This window comes from Ailuropoda melanoleuca, chromosome 4 (genome assembly GCF_002007445.2).
Source record: "Ailuropoda melanoleuca isolate Jingjing chromosome 4, ASM200744v2, whole genome shotgun sequence".
Lineage (NCBI taxonomy): Eukaryota > Metazoa > Chordata > Mammalia > Carnivora > Ursidae > Ailuropoda > Ailuropoda melanoleuca.
This window is the reverse complement of record NC_048221.1, coordinates 55,280,996-55,298,563: the sequence shown is the minus strand read 5'-3', so window position 1 is coordinate 55,298,563 and position 17,568 is coordinate 55,280,996. Positions and strand designations below refer to the sequence as shown.

Genomic DNA, 17,568 nt, shown 5'->3' with positions numbered 1-17,568 from the left:
AGTTCCAAGCCTACTTCCCACTGAGTGCGGAGCCTGACTCAGGGCTCGATCTCACAATCCTGAGATCACAACCTAAGCTGAAACCAAGAGTCAGATGCTTAACCAACTGCACCACCCAGGTGCCCCCAGGGCAGACACTTCTGTTCAAAAACAGGGGGGAAAACAGGAGTAACACAGCTACCACTGGGCCATAGCAATTCTGAAATCCAGTTAGGCACACATTGTCCGCTCTTTGATTAGGGTCCAATCCTGCTCCCTGGGAATGATTCTCTGCAGCTCTTGATTCTACCCTCTTGGCTCATGGGTGTCTTCTGAGTCATCCTTTCTTTTCCATAAGAAACAGCCCATGTTGGGGCACCTGAATGGCTCAGTTGGTTAAGCGTCTGTCTTCAGGTCAGGTCATGATCCCAGGGTCCGGGGACCAGCCCCGAGTCAGGCTCCCTGCCCAGTGAGGAATCTGCTTTTTCCTCTGCTGCTCACCCTGCTTGGGCTTGCTCCCGTGCTCTCTCTGTCTCTCTCAAATAAATAAATAGAATCTTAAAAAAAATAAATAAATAGCCCACCTTTACATCTGAATAGCCTTCTCAGTAAGCTTCTTAGAAGGCAGGGTCTTTGCCTTTTGCTGTGTTCTCTAATTGCTTCTTTATCTTCAAACCTAGCATTTTGTATGGCTGCAGAATGGGGTAGAATTTCCATAATTCTTGGCCTTTGAGACTATTTCCAGTTTCTGTCCCCCTGAATACTCTGCAAATGGTACTCATTGAACACTTACTGTGCCCCAGCACTGCTCTAGGGATCAGGGATATAGCAATGAGTGAAACAGACAAAAATGCCTATGCTTATGAACTGCCATTCTAGTGGGAGAGACGGGCAGTAAGCAAGTAAACAATATAAAGAAACAAACAAAGCATTAGAGTGGCTCAGTTAGTTAAACATCTGACTCTTGGTTTCAGCTCGGGTTATCATCTCACAGTATAGGATAGAGCCCTGCGTCCAGGTCCAAGCTCAGCGGGGAGTCCGCTTGAAGATTCGCTCCCCTTGCCCTTCCCCCCCCTCAAATAAATAAATCTTAAAAGAAAAAAAAAAGCAAGCAGGAAAATAGCAAGTGGTGTTTTGTGTCTGTGTGTTTATTAGGAAAGGGAGCTTTCATTTTAAATAGAAAAGGCCATTTTCACTGAGAAGATGACATTTAAGTCAAGACCTGAGGGAGTGACTATACTGGTAGGTATCTGGAGGAAGAGCTTTCCAGACAGAAAGAAATGCAACTGTAAAGTGCTGAGTTAAATGTATGCCTTCTCTTTTCATAAACTAGTATAGTTTGAGCAGGCTGATCTGAGGGATATTAGAAGGAGATGAGGTCAGAGAGGTATTTGGAGGTCAAAGCTTTTAGTTTTAGTCTGATTTATGGGAAGAGTTTGAGCAGGAGAATGATGGTTTGACATTTTTATAGAATTACTCTCGCTGCTGTGTGAAGAAATGATAGGGAGTGACATGGGAGAAGGAAACCAAGACTTTCTGCAATACTCCAGGGGAGAGATGAGGGAGGTTCAGACTGGGTGGTAATGGCAGAGATAGTAAGAAGTAGTCATGTTCTGAATATCTTTTGAAGGCTGTGGATGAGGAGTACAAGAGAGAGGGGAGTTAAATTTATTTTCCAGGACTGCTGTAACATCACCACAAGCTTGGTGGCTTAAAACAACAGAAGTGTATTCTCTCAAACAATTCAAAATCAACCCCCACCCCCCCCTTTTCTGTTGGTCTTTTTCAGCTTCTGGTGTCTGTCAGCATTCTTTGGTTTGTGGCTACTCACTCCAATCTCTGACTACATCTTCACAGGGACTTCTTTTCTCTGTGTGTTTGTATTTTGTGTGTATCTTTTAAGGAAACTTGTCATTGGATGTAGGACCCACCTGGATAATCCAGGATGCTCTCATCTTGAGATCCTTAATTACATTTGCAAATACCCTTTTTCCAAATCAGGTCACATCCACAGGTTCCAGGATGTAGGCTTATCTTTTTGTGGGTCACTATTCAACCCACTACAGGAGACAAGATTGATTCCTAAGTTTTTTGGCGTGAGTAACTGAAAGAATGAAGTTTTCATGAACCAAGACAGGAAAAGACTATGAGAAGAACATGTTGAAGATGGAGATGAAATTTCCCAAGTTGATCTTAGTGTGTTCAGATGGGGCGGGTCTTTGATAGGGTGTCCCACCCTCTTAAGAGCTCTACAGTGTACTGCTTTATTGCCTCACCTTTGGTAGTAAGCTCAGGGAGTCTTGAGCTCTTGTCACCAGCTGGACTCGAAAGCCTGACCTTTACTGCCTACCTGCTTGCTGTACTCATTGACCTTTGTCCCACATTTTTCCTTAGGCTCTTCTTTCCAGCTTATCCCTTAAGTCAGGCAAAAGACCTGAGGGGCATAACATTCCCTAATGGAAACCAAAATACCCCTCAACTGGGGCACCTGGGTGGCTCAGTCAGTTAAGCGCCTGCCTTTGGCTCAGGTCATAATCTCAGGGTCCTCGGATCAAGCCCACATTGGGGCTCTCCACTCAGCAGGAAGCCTGCTTCTCCCTCTCCTTCTGCCTGCCATTCTGCCTACTTGTGCACATTCTCTCTCTCTATCTGTGTCAAATAAATAAATAAATAAAATCTTTAACAAACAAACAATACTCCTCAAGCAATAACAACTGCCCAGACCACCCAGACCAGTTTGAACTTAACCCCCTACTCCCACCTATGTGGATGGACCATGAAGTGGCCCAAAGAGTGACCAAGACTTACCTTTATCTCATTGTAATAGCAAAATCTCCATCCAAAGAGAAGCACAAGCCTCATATACATAACACATAATGTGTGTATAAGCATGCTTCCTTAAGACACATGCACCTCCTTTTGCCCGCCTTTACATAAAATAACAAAGCTCCCCATTCTAAATACTCATCCTAACCCTAAATAAAAGGAATCCATTCACCCTTGCTCTACCTGCCTTGGATTTGGAAGTTACTCCCCAGCCATCTCCTTATTTGCTGCAAATAAAGTTTACTTTGTGAGACAACTCCACGTGGTGCATCTGTGCCTCACTAAGAAGCGACCTCATGTTAGTTGGGTTCTCTTGTTTTTCCACTTTCTTGGACTAGATGAAACGTTCTGGTAATGTCTAATTCACCTCCATGTCTCTGTCACTCTGTTACACAATTGGTACAGCCATTTTCAGTTGACTAGATCATGCATATTGACATCCAACCTTCCTTGGTTCACGTCTCACTCTACCACTTACTGTGTGAGGTCAAACCCACCTGTAGCAGGTCTCTGTTCCCTATTTGCAAAATGGTGAAAATAATGTTTCCTTAAGTGGTTAAAGTAAGGACAAATGGAGATGATCCAAAGGTATAGTACAGCGGCATGGTAGGTGCTCAGTAAATACGGGTACCCTTCCTCAACCCAATGTAAGTTTGTCAAATAACCACTCTTTTATCTCCCACTACTCAGAGACCTCTCCCTGAGAAAGCCTGTTTCTAGAGCATGCATGCTTTGTTGATCCTGGAGCTCAGGGCACACAGTAGCACTACTTAGTTGACCGATCAGTGCCTTCTGCAGAGGGACACTACTGGAAGAGCCAGTTTACTCTCGTCCTCTCTTCCCTGGCATTCATTATTCCGGGGGAACGTGAAGGGCGGGGGCGTAAGGAGGGAGATGGCTGAGCCAGCGGTTTGTAGATTCAACATGGCGCCGTCCTTCTCATTGTACGAGCCTCAAAGATGGCAACAACCAATTGGGGGCAGACATGTTTATGCCACGTGATCCAGGCTCGGCCCAGAAGCGGCCGGAACGTGACGCAAGATTGAGGCGGGGCTCCTCCCCCGCACTCTTGGCGTCGAGAGTCTCGTGACAGGTACTTCCGCTCGGGGCGGCGGCGGTGGCGGAAGTGGGAGCGGAGCCGGAGTCTTGGCCATAAAGCCCAAGGCGGCGGCAGCGGCGGCGTTGAAGGCTTGGGGAGTGCCGAGGAGTCCGCTGGAACCGGAACTTGGACTTCTCCTCAGTTCCTGTCCTCCTTTGTACCTCCTCTTCGGCGGGAGCCCTAGCGACGCGCCCGGCCCGGAGTCCCCAGCGGAGCGGCCGCGGTAAGCAGCGGGCCCAGCCTGGCCGGTGGCCTGACCCCATCCCCCTCCTGAGTTCCTGGGTCGCCTGGGCCTCGCGTCGTCCTTATCTTGGGCAGGCTCTGGGCCCAGCGCAGGCCTGGCGGGGAAACCCTGCGTCGCTCAGGGCCCAAGAGCAGGCCCGGACCGCACCCGGCCCGGGGGGAGGTCAGAGGTCGCCGGGTGTGATCTCCGGCCGGGTTGCCGACCGCGGGCGGGCGGTCCCGGACGCCTTGGTTGCTGGTAGCGTCAAGACCCGAGACCCGGAGTGTCTCCTGATTTGGGTGGCCTCTGGACACTGGGGGCCTGCGCCGCGGCGGGACTCGCTATTGGGCTGAGTCCCTTGGAGCAGCGAGCCGGAGCCGACCCCGCCCGCTGCCTTGTCTGGGGACGCTGGCCCCGGTGCCGCCGATCGCGCGGGCCTTGGTAACTGGCGCCCAGGATTGAGCCACGTTCCCATCTGTGTCTTCAGTTGAACAGCCTGACCCTGTTAGTGAGACAGGTTCCCTGACGGCAACTGAGTCAAGGCAGTGAGTCAGGTCACGTGTCTTAGGCTCGCCCCAAGCACTTTTATACATGTGAGACGCCTCTGGCTCTGGGAGACAGGGAGCATTTTGTCCTAAGTATGTTGTGGTAAATCCCAGAGGAAGTTTTCAAACTTATTGGTGGAAAGATGGTGGTTGGCTGTAGAGCTGTGTTTGGATTCCACCGCGTCGGGGGAACCTCTTACTGGCTTAAATCAAATCTTGATGCCTAGTGGTTCGTAAAAGTGGAAGATTGAGAAGAAGAATAGTAAACATTTGAGCCCTAGTTGTGTTCTGGGCAGGGAGGCAAGACCTTTACACAGATTTTTGTGTTTAATGCTCAGAACAGCCCTTTGAAATACCATTATTGTCAGAGAACGGAGAGGTTAAGTTGTTTGTCCAAGGTCACACAGCCAGTAAGGAGCAAAGATTCAAACCCAGGCAAGCAGGCTTCGGAATACTGTACTTAGTCTCTGGGTTGTACTGCTTTCCAGTGCTCCTGAAGTTTGTGATCTTTTGCCACCAGGTATCTTCCTCTCTCTGCCTCCTTTGTTTCTAGTGATGCCATTAGAAAGCCTCCTCTGGTTCTACCTTGCAGCCACCTTAGTTCTACCTTAAAAATCACAAGATATTCCGTTTGTGGTTGTGGACTTCTAACACAGGTTTTTTTGTAGTGTAGTGCCAATATTAGAAACTCTACAGTTTAGCAAAGTGCTTAAATGGGGTCTGAAAAATTTTGTTACGTCAATGTTTTGTCCAACAAATTAAGCCTGGCAATCCTGCCGTGTGAACCTTTCTTAAAACCTTAGTACGTGGGTATCTAGCCAGTTGGTTCTTTCCTGTCGAAAATACTGTCTTCTCTTTGGATTCCAAAAGAACAGGCTCTTGTCTCTTCCTTGTGACTTAAGCAGCTGATTAGCCGCATGACTTCTCATCCATGGATTAATAGAGTCTCCTATTAGTGTGTTTCTCTTCAGACTTGGGAGAGTTTGCTCAGATTTGAGTGTAAGAACTGGAAGGTGAGTTGTGAGTACTTGTGAAGATGCTGTCCGAGCTAAAGCTTAGTCCTCCCAACCCTGTTGTATTCTAATTTCTTTTTACTTTTTTAACTGTGCTACCTAAACTGATACATTTGAGTAATACGTATGGTAGTCGTACATGACGTTTGGATTTAGAGAGGAGAGTATTGATGAGCACCTTTTCATTCATTGAGATGTTTTGAGTATGTACCATGTATTAGGCATTACCGGTTATTGACTCAGGGAGATGAGTGTGGTTATTGTCCTAAAGGAATTTTAAAATGATGTGTGATCACAGCCAAGAATTCTGTTGTGGAATGGCTTGGTGGTAGAACCTGAGTCTTTTGGGAAGAGGAGTTGTTCTCATCTCCGCAAGTGAGTCCATAGAAGGCAGTCTGGTGTTCTGGCCAACTTAAAGTCTTTGTTAATCGTAACATTACTTGTATGTTGCTCTTCAGAGTATGGAAGACAGTGTTACAGTTTCAAATTGATCATGTCTTTGGAAGAGAAACCTTCAACACTAAACTTGTTTTTTCTTTTGCTCTAGTGGCATTTTGTTGTTCACTTGAGGGAGTTCATGTCATTGCTATTTGACACTGCAAATGTTTGCTGTTGCAGTGCTCTTTGAGCAAAGGCACATTTGGCACGCTGGATTTTTTTTTTCTTTAGCTGATGAAGAAAGTTTAATATAATGCCCACCAGTTATAGTGTCAGTATTTCACTAAATAAAACCCTATGCCACCCCATCTCCTGCAACTGCTCTGGCTCCCCTTCTTTAAAAGGAGATGTGAGTTTTGTGTTTGCCGTAGAAGTTCATGAGTAAACAAACAGAAGGATGGAATGTAGGAGAAAGCACTCTAAAAATAGTTTTCTTAGTATCTCTCTCCAGGTAATTGTCAGCAATCACTTGGGCATTTGCTTGTTTTGTTATGTTTTGTTTGTGCTAACCAGGCCTAAACCCTCAAATCCCATAATCAAAGAGCATTGCTTTATAATAAAGTATGGCTTTGAATCTGATTCCTGACCCCACCACCAAGTGAAGCAAAAACGTTTTGGTTATTTGATTAGCTTCTAATAAATCTCCAAAGAGAATTGTGTTAATATCATTTCTGTCCTTATATTTGGTATTAGTCTTTCTGTGCAAAGGCGTAGCAAACCTAGACCACACTCTCGTGTTGGTCTTTTTATGCACTGTTCCTTTCTGAAATTTGACATGAATATTTACCCTTATTCCTATGACAAAATTGTTTAACTCTGCATCTGTACAATTCAACAAATAAGGCTGAGGATTTGACTAGGTATTGGACTGGGAGTTCTAGGCAAGGTTTTCCGGGGGAGTTAAGGAGGAGGAGTCCTCCTGGGTAAGGCTAAACGGTGGTTCCCCTTGGTACTGATGTCATCCTCCGAAGGAGACTGAAGCTTTAGAAAGGAGCCCCCCCCCCCCCAGCCGCTTTGCGGCTGCTGGCTTTCTGCTGACTCTTATCTCCCATGTAAGGTTGCCATTGTATTCTCAGTCCTCTGTTCCTGTGTTACCAGACATTTACTGTTAATGCCATCTAATAGATCTCTGTGCTTCTATATCTGCAGTTCGCTGCAGTCACGTTTTGCAACGTGTTGATCTCTTCAGTTATTTGTTCTCACATCTTCTATTTTCTGCCTTTTCCTAAACACAGAAAAAGAGTTTGCATTAATGTTTTAAAACTTCTTAATGGTGATTGTGGTCAGTGTGATTTGTGAATCAAAGGTAAAAGTGGTGTGTGGTGGGTGAAATCAGAACAGGCTTTTTAGCAGTGCCTCTGACTAGTTTCAGTTTTAGTACTCAGGCTATGATTTCAAAAACAAATTTAAGAATAGCTACTTGCAAAATGTCTCTGTGGGGGAGGAAGAAAGCTTGGGAGTTGGTTCCAGTGGTGACATACAGTGTTGGCCTTGTTCAGTTGCCTCAGGATGCAGTACTTAATGCAGGGGACCTCAAGCCTCTCCTGAGCTGTCTGTTTTGGTGATGTCATCACTGCCGGGGTGATCAGTCTGACTGATTTTGTTGTCCGTTTCCTGGTTGCCTCAGACTGCTTGCTGTTGGGGTTAGAGCAGATCTGAGGAAGCATATTAAGGGAGGCCTGGGGACCTGGGCAGCGTTAGGAATTCTGTAACCTCACTTGGCTCTCAAATGAGCTTGCTTGTGTGACTGCTGCCAGACACGGTGAAGGAGCTTCTCTGTTAACACTCCCTGACCCTTCAAGTAAAGGTGGCTTGTGCTTGCTACTGGCTTTCCTGGAGTTACCCAGCTCACTTCAGTAATCCTTTAAAAATTGTATTGTGAGCTAAATGGTTACATCGTTGGTTTCTAATTTTTGTATGCAATTTTAATTAAAAGTTTATTTGCATTTGATGAACTTTTAATTCTAGTAATTTGAAAATGTGTGATAAAGCCAATACGAATTAACCTTTTAAAAACCCAATTGTAGGGCGCCTGGGTAGCGCAGTCATTGGGCGTCTGCCTTCGGCTCAGGGCGTGATCCCGGCGTCCCGGGATCAAGTCCCGCATCGGGCTTCTCGGCTGGGAGCCTGCTTCTTTCTCTCCCTCTCCCCTGCTGTGTTCCCTCTCTCGCTGTCTGTCTCTCTGTCACATAAATAAATAGAATCTTTAAAAAAAAAAAACCAATTGTAAAAAATCATTAAAAAAATAAAAAAAAATAAAAACCCAATTGTAATAGCACAGACTTTATAATAGAGTAGTGCCTCTTAATATGGTATTTAGTCCGTCTATCAACAGTGCTCTATGTACTTACAGATCTGAGGACCCCGGAAATAACTCTGGGTCATCTGGACAGCCCACAGGTTCACAGCCACTCTTAAATCCCGTGACCTCTGCCATTCAGTTGACAGTTGTTAAAAGAGTATTAACATTTTGTAGAAACCTTCTTATGTGATATTTGTCTTTAAATGCTTTTTAGTGTTTGTGTAGTGCTTGCCATTTACATAGGATTTCATTTGGTCCTCACAACATCTCTGTATGCTGAGAGGGTAGCCTTTTCTGTTTTTCTGTATGAGATAGTTCTGGGTCCTCAGGTGGTCCAGCTACTAGAATGTTAATCTATGTGTGCTGAAACACATAGCTATTTCTGATGTACCACCCTGCCTTTTTGATTATACAGGATGCCTTAAAGACCTCAGCATTTGACTCCTTGTTAAAAAAAAAAAAAAAGGTATTTTTCTTCTACTACCATTTATTTATTTATTTTAAAGTTTTGTTTTTTGTTTTGGTTATCTCTACACCGAACATGGGGCTCAGAGTCACAACTCCAAGATCAGGAATCGCTCTTCCAACTCAGCCAGCCAGGTGACCCCCGCCCCCCTGGCCCACTACCGTTCATTTAAAATGACATTTCTTGGGGCACCTGGGTCACTCAATCAGTTAATCAGCCAACTCTTGATTTCCAGCTCAGGTCATGATCTTGGGGTCTTGGGATAGAGCCCCGTGTCGGGCTCTGCTCTTAGCAGGGAGTCTCCTCTAGGATTCTCTCCCTCTCCCCTCCTGCTTGTGCCCACATGCACACACTTGCTCTATCTCAAATAAATAAATTTTTAATAAAATAAAATGATTCTTCTCTTTTATTGGTTATTAAACAAGTCTGTTCTTTTTAAGAAAAAAAAAAAAACCTAGGGAAATACAGAAGTAAAAAGAAAAAAAAAATCGATTTACTGCCCAAAGGGAGACTGCAGTGTTAACTGGTTATGTTCTTCCTATGAATATATACTTTAGTATCTTTCATTCATGAAATTGAATAAAATATGGTGTGGGAATTTAACTGTGGGGGGGGGACTGAACACTCTTGGATCTTTGACCTTTGGGATCTCTCCTGAAAAACACTCAGTGATGGGAAGCTGGGGATCATAAGGCTGTGTTTTTCAGATGTTTAATGACAACAGTTGAAGAACTTGATGCATTCAGTTCGAGAATAAAGTTATTTCTCATGGTGATACTGGATGAGTAAAGCATTGCCTTTATTTTTAAGTAATTTTTCATTTCTATGTTAGTAAACTTTGAAGTAGAATATACTTACAGAGAAGCACACAAATAAGTGAACTTGGAGAATTTTTATAAACTTTGAAGCCCCCTTGTGCCTCCTTCAAGTCATTATCCTCCTTTCCTCTCAGGATAATGAGTCTGCTTATTTTTTAACACTATAGTGTGATTTTGTTGGATTTGGACTTTTTATAAATGGAGTTATACTCTGTGTACTCTTCTGTGTCTGGTTTCTTTGATCCACTGTTGTTTGTGAGATTTGGTATTGAGTGCAGTTGTAAACTCCATTTTCATTGCTTAGGAGTATTCCATTATGTGATATATCATAATGTATTTATTAATTTATTCATGTTTATTTGGGTAGCTTATACTTTATGGCTGTTACAAATAATGCTGTATGAATGTTCTTGTGTCTGCCTTCTGATTAATCTTTGTACACATTTCTATTATGTTAATATTGAGGAGTGGAAAGGCTGAGTTTTATCTGAGTATGTATGTGTATTCTTTTGCTAGGGCTGCTGTAACAAATACCACAGACTGAGTGGCTTAGCCAAAAGAAGTTTATTTTCCCGTAGTTCTAGAAACTGGAAGCTCAAGATCAAGGTGTTGGTAGGGTTGATTTGTTTAAAGACTTCTTTTCTTAGTTTGTAGATGGCTGCCTTCCTGTGTCCTGACATGGTCTTTCCTCAGTACCTGTGTCTAATCTCTTCTTATAAGGACATCAGTCATATTGATTAGAGCTTACCCTCATGACCTAATTTAACCTCAATCACATCTTCAAAGACCCTGTCTCCAAAGATCATCACATTTTGAGGTGTTGGGGGTTAGGACTTCAGGATATGAATTTGGTGGGGATACACTCCAGCCCACTATCTATTACACTTTGGTAGATACTGTCAGTTATCCAATTGTTGTACCAGCTTATACTCCCAGCAGCAGTATTTGAGAGTTCCAAGTATTCCACATCTTTGCTAACACTTATCTTTTTCATTTTTTGCCCCTCTGGTAGGAACCTGTTTTTTTATGGCCCCATTCAGTACCAGTGTAGGCAGTCCTTGAGGGAATAGAGAAGTTGTTTCTGGAGTTTGAGACAACCTCTTAGAAATGTTCTATAAATCCATTAGCGTTAGAAAAGCAGAATGGTTTCAGTCTAGTGAGTGGTTAGTCCTCCACAGTTGCCCTTGAGGATTAGATTTTGCATTTATAATCTGGATCCATTCCTGGTGGTGGAATTGGCCCAAAAGTATCATCTGTGGGATATAAATTTAGTCATAATAAACAGTGCTTTCATTCAACCTCTTTGATCTGACACTTGAGTTCTTAAAATTTTGGATTCCTTCATACATGTGTTAGAAATAGGCCTGTTTGCATGTTCTGACTGACCATCTAGATATTGGCGTTTGACCAACGGCTTTCTGGCTGAGTGATCTTGAGCTTTTTTGTACATCTGCTGTAGACCCTAGTTTGGTTGGAATAATATATGATTTTACCCCTCCCCCACTCTAAACTCCTGAAGGGCAGGGATGACTCATTCTAGGATGGATCTTGAAATATTAGTAAACTTAATATTTTTTTCCAGTTCTAACTTTGTACAGTAAGTTACTATTTGTAGCATGTAAGTTATGCTTCTGGGCCAGTGATTAATATGTAGAACTTTCCTGAATGCTAAACTGTGTTCTATGTTCATTTGACAGATTTTTATTGTCTAGTGTAAGAAAACACTGCTGGCAGCTGTGGGGAGTATAAAATAAAGATCACTGGAGGTTTATGAATAATTGTAAAAACAAGGCAGATGAGAGTCATAAAAATAGCTTAAAGAAAATGCTGGAGGTGTTCAAATGGTGGGTTAGGTCTGTGCGGGGTGGAGTTGTGGTGTGGAGGGGAAACTTGGGAAACCCATTATAGTTGGAGGGAATGGCAGAAGCAATGAATGGAGGTAGGGAGATGCTAAAGTAGTTGGAGTAGCTGCAGTATCTCCAAATTGGGAATGGCTATATATGTATGGGGGCCAGATGGAGTGGGGGAGGGGAGGCACTCCAGTGCCTTCTTGAAGGGTGTATGTTAAACGAAGTGATACTTCACTAGATAATGCTAGGATAGGGCATAAACCTCTCACTTGAACCTCACGACCCTATTGAGTAAGGCAGGTGGTACCCCAGTTATGAATAAGGAATGACTTTGATGTTATAATTTACCTAGAGAAACACATATTGAGAGATTAGTGGGGCTAGGACTCAAATACAAATGTGTTTAAGCCTTCCTCAGAAGTATCCTTAACACAGATTAAAAAGAGTTGGCCTGGGAGGGATGGGATGGAGAAAGAACAGTTTGGTTTTCCTCTTTAGCCAGCCAACCCGTTGTGGGCTCCTCTTACCAATTTATGGACAATCTGTTTTACTGGGTAAATGCTTGAGATAATGTAGGGTTGCTAGCAAAAGCTTTGAGCTATTGAGAACAGTTCTGTGTAACTGTTATACTAGCTATCTGCTTTCCAGTCTGTTTTACCAAAAAAGAAAAAAAACAAAAAAGGCACCATTATCCAGGTCCCTGGCTAGACTCAGCTGTTGGTTTGGGACCTGCCTTTAGAAAGCTTGAGAGCAGTGGGGCGCATCCTAGTCAAGAATCTATCGGGCTGGACTTTGAAGTCCTCAACAGGAATTGCTTTCTCAGGAACTTGCTTCTTTATAAAAGTTGCTTTAGTTTTTTTCCCCCCTCCCCGCATGACTGATATGTGGAACAAAGTGTGTGTGTGTGTGTGTGTGTGTATGTGTATACAGTCATTTACAGAGATCAGCTGTAACCTAGTTTAAACTTCACTTCGGAGTTCAATTCAAGCAGCATATGAATTGTGACCATCTCTTTGCAGATGAGGAAATGGCCCAAAAGGACATGCTCAGTATCATGGAGGCCAGTAGTGGGATAGGAACTGGTGCTCCATATTGCAAGTTGTCAGATGCTTCTTTAACCCTGATAGTGGTAGGAAAAATAACATCTTATCTGGAAGAAGAGCCTATGTAAATTGTATTGTTCAGTTTTATTTAAGAGTAGTTTGTTTTTTTTTAAGAAGTTGCTTTGGGGCATCTGAGTGACTCAGTCGGTTAGGTATCCACCCTCCGGGGCTCCTGGGTGGCTCAGTCGTTAAGCGTCTGCCTTTGGCTCAGGGCGTGATCCCAGGGTCCTGGGATCGAGCCCCGCAGCAGGCTCCTTGCTCCGCTGGGAGCCTGCTTCTTCATCTCCTACTCCCCTGCTTGTGTTCGCTCTCTCGTTGGCTGTCTCTCTCTCTGTCAAACAAATAAATAAAATCTTAAAAAAAAAAAAAAAAAGTCCACCATCGGCTCAGGTCATGATCCTGGGGTCCTGGGATTGAGCCCCATGTCAAGTTCCCTGCTTAGTGGGGAGCCTGCTTCCCTTTCCCACCCCTGCCCGCCCTTGTGCCCTGTCTTGATCTGTCTGTCTCTCTCTCAAATAATTAAAATCTTAAAAATAAAGAAATGAAAGATGCCGTGATTATTCTGCTTCTTTTGAAATGTAAGTTTTTAGGTAGTCAGTTTTCCAGCAGTATGAGACTCAATAGGCTAGGTTACTCTGCAGAAACAAGTAACCTCAAAATGGTCGAAAGCAACGTAGGTTTATTTTCTGCTCGTGCAGCACGTGCAGCATGAGTTTTCCAGCAGCTCTGCATCATTACTACTTCAGTTGATGGACACGATATGGAATATTGCTGGGTGCCTTGGCAAAGTGAAAAAGAACTACTGGAGGGTCTTAACTCCTGTCATTAAATGTTCCAGCCCAGGATGACACGTCACTTAGGCCTGCAGCTCACTGGCCGGAATGAGTCACACCATACAGGAAACCAAAGAGTGTGATTCTACCATGAACCTGGACAGCACAGAGTTGGAAATATTTGGGAAATAGTACGAGTTTTACAGTGGCTTGTCGTAGTAATAGCTGTTGGGGAACCAGTGGCTCATTTGTAGATTGTTGTTCCCATCAACTGACAGTTTAAATGCGGGAAAGGATACCAAGCTGCCTCACTCACAGATCACCTTTCTATCCTCAGATATCTATTTTTTTTTTAAAGATTTTTATTTATTTATTTGACAGAGATAGAGACAGCCAGCAAGAGAGGGAACACAAGCAGGGGGAGTGGGAGAGGAAGAAGCAGGCTCATAGCAGAGGAGCCTGATGTGGGGCTCGATCGCAGAACGCTGGGATCACGCCCTGAGTCGAAGGCAGACGCTTAACCGCTGTGCCACCCAGACGCCCCATGGATATCTATTTCTTTTAAATGATGTGTGATAATCTCGATTTAAGTGCCTCAAAATACCCTTTGCAGAAGTAGGCGTGAAAGAGTTGAGTCTGAGCGTTCCCTTGCCTTCCGTGTTTTCAGTGTTGGAAACCTATAGACTTACTAGATGTCTTTTAACTGATTTCTCACCCCCCCACCCCCAGTCTTCCTTGTAAAGTGCAATCAGATAGTCTTAAAACTACTCCTTAGGTCCTATTCCTTCTGTGCCCGCAGAACCCTTGGTTTTCCATTGCCCTTCGTTATGTCCCTCCACAACCACCCCTGGCTTATCTTCCTGGTTTTGTCCTTTCTCTGAAGCACACCCTGTATTGTTTTACTTACCCTAAGTTATTTTACTTACCCGTTCCATACCACACTTTGTTCCCTGTTTACTTCAGCTTAGTTCCTGCCATTTCCCTTCATTTCTGTGTTCTGTCTTTTGGCATCCTGCCTGGCTCAGGTACCACCGGCTCCATTTTTAAAGCTTTATGTGGCCACTTCAGCCCATACTATTCTCAGCTTTCACTGAATGCCTGTGACTTGTATTTCATATATGTGTCTTGCGCACATTTCATATGTGTCTTGCGTACCCTCGGAGAGGGGCTTCAGGGTAGATACTAAACTAATTCATCAGTTTTCCCCCAAAAGCTAATCATTTGAAAGAAAGAACTGAAAATATATTCTCCAAGTGGCTTTTGAGATATATGTATATAGCCATATAGATACATGGATATATCTATAGATGTACGCATGCATACTCCTGTGTTGTGTTCTCTGGGTGAAAGAAAGAAATACCTGTGAATTCTTCACATTATTTGAAATCAGTAGGCCAGAAGCAGTAGGATTTTGGAGAATTCCTTAAGCAGGGCCGCAGTATGGCTCTGAAGTAAGTTACTAAGCTTCCGTTTCCACTTCTGAAAGATGAGCATAGCGGATTGGCTATCCTCAAGATCCTTTCATATTTTGGCTTTCTTTGGCTCTTGATCATTCTTCAGTGGCTTTTGCAAAATCCCAACTGGCAAGAGGACACAATCAGAAACTTTGAGGACCCTTTAAGCCATTTCAAAAGCTATCACCCACACGAAGCCCTGCTCATTCACTTTATGAGGGGCAAGAGTAACCTCAGTATAGGTGGTTCTATTTTTCTTCTTTAGAAATTTTTTAAAATTTATTTGTCAGAGGGGCGCCTGGGTAGCGCAGTCTCATTAGGCATCTGCCTTTGGCGCAGGGCGTGATCCTGACGTTCTGGATCGAGCCCCACATCAGGCTCCTCTGCTGGAAGCCTGCTTCTCCCTCTCCCCCTGCTTGTGTTCCCTCTCTCACTAGCTGTCTCTCTCTGTCAAATAAGTAAATAAAATCTTTAAAAAAAAATTTTATTTGTCAGAGAGTGTGAGCACAAGCACAAGTAGGGCTCCTCACTGAGCAAGGAGCCCAATGCGGGACTCCATCCGAGGACTCTGGGATCACAACCTGAGCCGGACGCAGATGCTTAACCAACTGAGCCACCCAGGCGTCCCTAGGTGGTTAGATTTTTTCCTAAAATGGACTTGGTTCTAAATTACAGAAGCAAGTGAATAGTTCTCTATTACCCTTCTGGATAATTTGATGACTATACTTCCAAACTTACATGTTTATATTTAAATGGGATCATACAGTACACTCTTCTATAACTTTGTTTTTTAAAGATTTTACTGTATGTATTACTCACCTTTCCTTGTCAGTACACACTGTTTTGTTTTGTTTTTAAGTGGGGGGGGGTGCAGAGGGAGAGAGAAACCCAAGCGGACGCTGCAGTGAGCACAGAACCCGACACAGGGCTCGATCTCATGACCTTAAGATCACAACCTGGGCCAAAACCAAAAGTCAGACACTTAACCAACTGCGCCACCCAGGCGGCCCCAGTACATTACTCTTTTTAATGGCTGTGTGATACTGCATTTACCAAGTTTAACCATCTTCTAAATGAATGTATCAGTTACTTCCAACTTTTCTCTTTAAGAAAATTATTTAAGGGGCTCTTGGCTGGCTCAGTCAGTGGAGCATGTGACTCTTGATCTTGGGGTTGTGAGAACCCCACACTGGGTCTAAAGATTACTTAAAAATAATATCTTTTTTTTAAAGCCACTTATTTGATCATTTCCTTACGGTATAGTTGTTTATACTTAAAATTTGGTATTCATTACCATACTGCCTCCAAGAGGAGCTTGTAGCTTGAGAATTCTATTTATATAGTTGCCAATTGTCAATTTTCTTAATGGTTGACAGTTTAACTAGTGGGAAAAATTTAAATGATACCTCATTCCCATTTTATTGATGAATAGATTAAGCTTTTAAAAAATATTAGCCGTTTATTTTTCTTCTGTGAATTGACTGTTTTCTCTAAAGCGCAAATGAGGTGGGTTTTTGTTTGTTTGAACCTAAACTTCCTATATAGCAAGAATATTGACCCTTTTTTGTGTTGTAAACATTCCAGGCTTGTTTATCATGGCTTGGTTTGGTTAATGGTGTGTTTTTGTAGTAAAGAAACTTCCCTGTAGTCAACATTGTTGATTTGTTTTGGTTTTGGGGTTTCATGTTAATGTACTAGGCTTTCCCCATCCTAGGGGCAATAAAAACAATGTTTTTCCCTAGTACCAAGCACATTGGAATTCTTATGTGTGATGCAGTATGACATCAGAATCTTTCCAAAGGTATGGTTGTGCCAGCATTTCGTTATATTGTCGTCCTTTTCTCACTGACTAGAAATCTTTTCATCACACACTAATTACCCACCTACATGTATCTTTTTTTAAATATTCTGATCCATTCTTTGTCTCTGGGACAGTACCACTGCCTTACTTGCTTCTGCTTCATAATACATTTTGATAAGCTCAGCAGTTTTCCATCTTTTCATAGAACTTTGTCAGAGTTAGGCTCAAAGTATGTTTGCTTCTCATTAAATCGGTTTTCTTTCTACCCCTTTGCCTGGTCCCCTAATCAGTTTGTCTGGCGGTTTCATCCACCAAGAAATTTAGAAGAAGCTATTTCTAAGGTGCCCTAGCAGAAGGAGGCAGCTAAAATCTCTCCCCTTTGTATCTGGGACAAATACCGTATAATTGTTTATACAGTCAGTAGGTTTTATTGAGCGCCACCACATCCCAAGCCTTGTGCAAGGTAGTAGGTCGACAAACAGTAGAAAACCTGGTTTCTGACCCCCAAGGAGCCTTGGGTTTGGTGGGGCAGTGGTACATATCTTTCATTCCTTGTAACCCAACCACCTTAAGTGATGAGTTGAAAATAGACTTTGGAAAGCAAGTATTAGGTTTTAAATTATGTTCATGAAGAAGTTTTTATGCATTTCATGTTTTGCCTTCTGTGATCATTGCTTGCAGCTCTGAACATAACAGTTCATAATCTGCACTCTAGATGGATTTTTTACCAACTTTTCTTGTTTAACTTTGACAAATTAGATTTCTTTGTCATTTTCTAGTGGAGGTTGTAATAGCAGATTCCATACGAGTGTCCCAGACTTGGCATGAATTAAATTTTTTTTCCTTTTTTTAATTAATTGTAACAAACTAATAGGAGG

General features: G+C 43.2%; 1 protein-coding gene across 2 annotated transcripts in view; it reads left to right on the top strand.

Annotated features, from left to right (window-relative positions):
* The first annotated feature begins 3,902 nt into the window (after nt 1–3,902).
* The window catches only part of RAB7A (RAB7A, member RAS oncogene family), a 68,076-nt gene continuing 54,410 nt past the window's right edge, over nt 3,903–17,568 (top strand). The window contains exon 1 of one of the 2 annotated variants that reach the window (XM_034658869.1): nt 3,903–4,127. The gene's annotated coding sequence lies outside the window, so the exon portion shown is untranslated. The remainder of the gene's footprint in view (nt 4,128–17,568) is intronic. The other variant, XM_002917638.4, reaches the window with a different exon arrangement.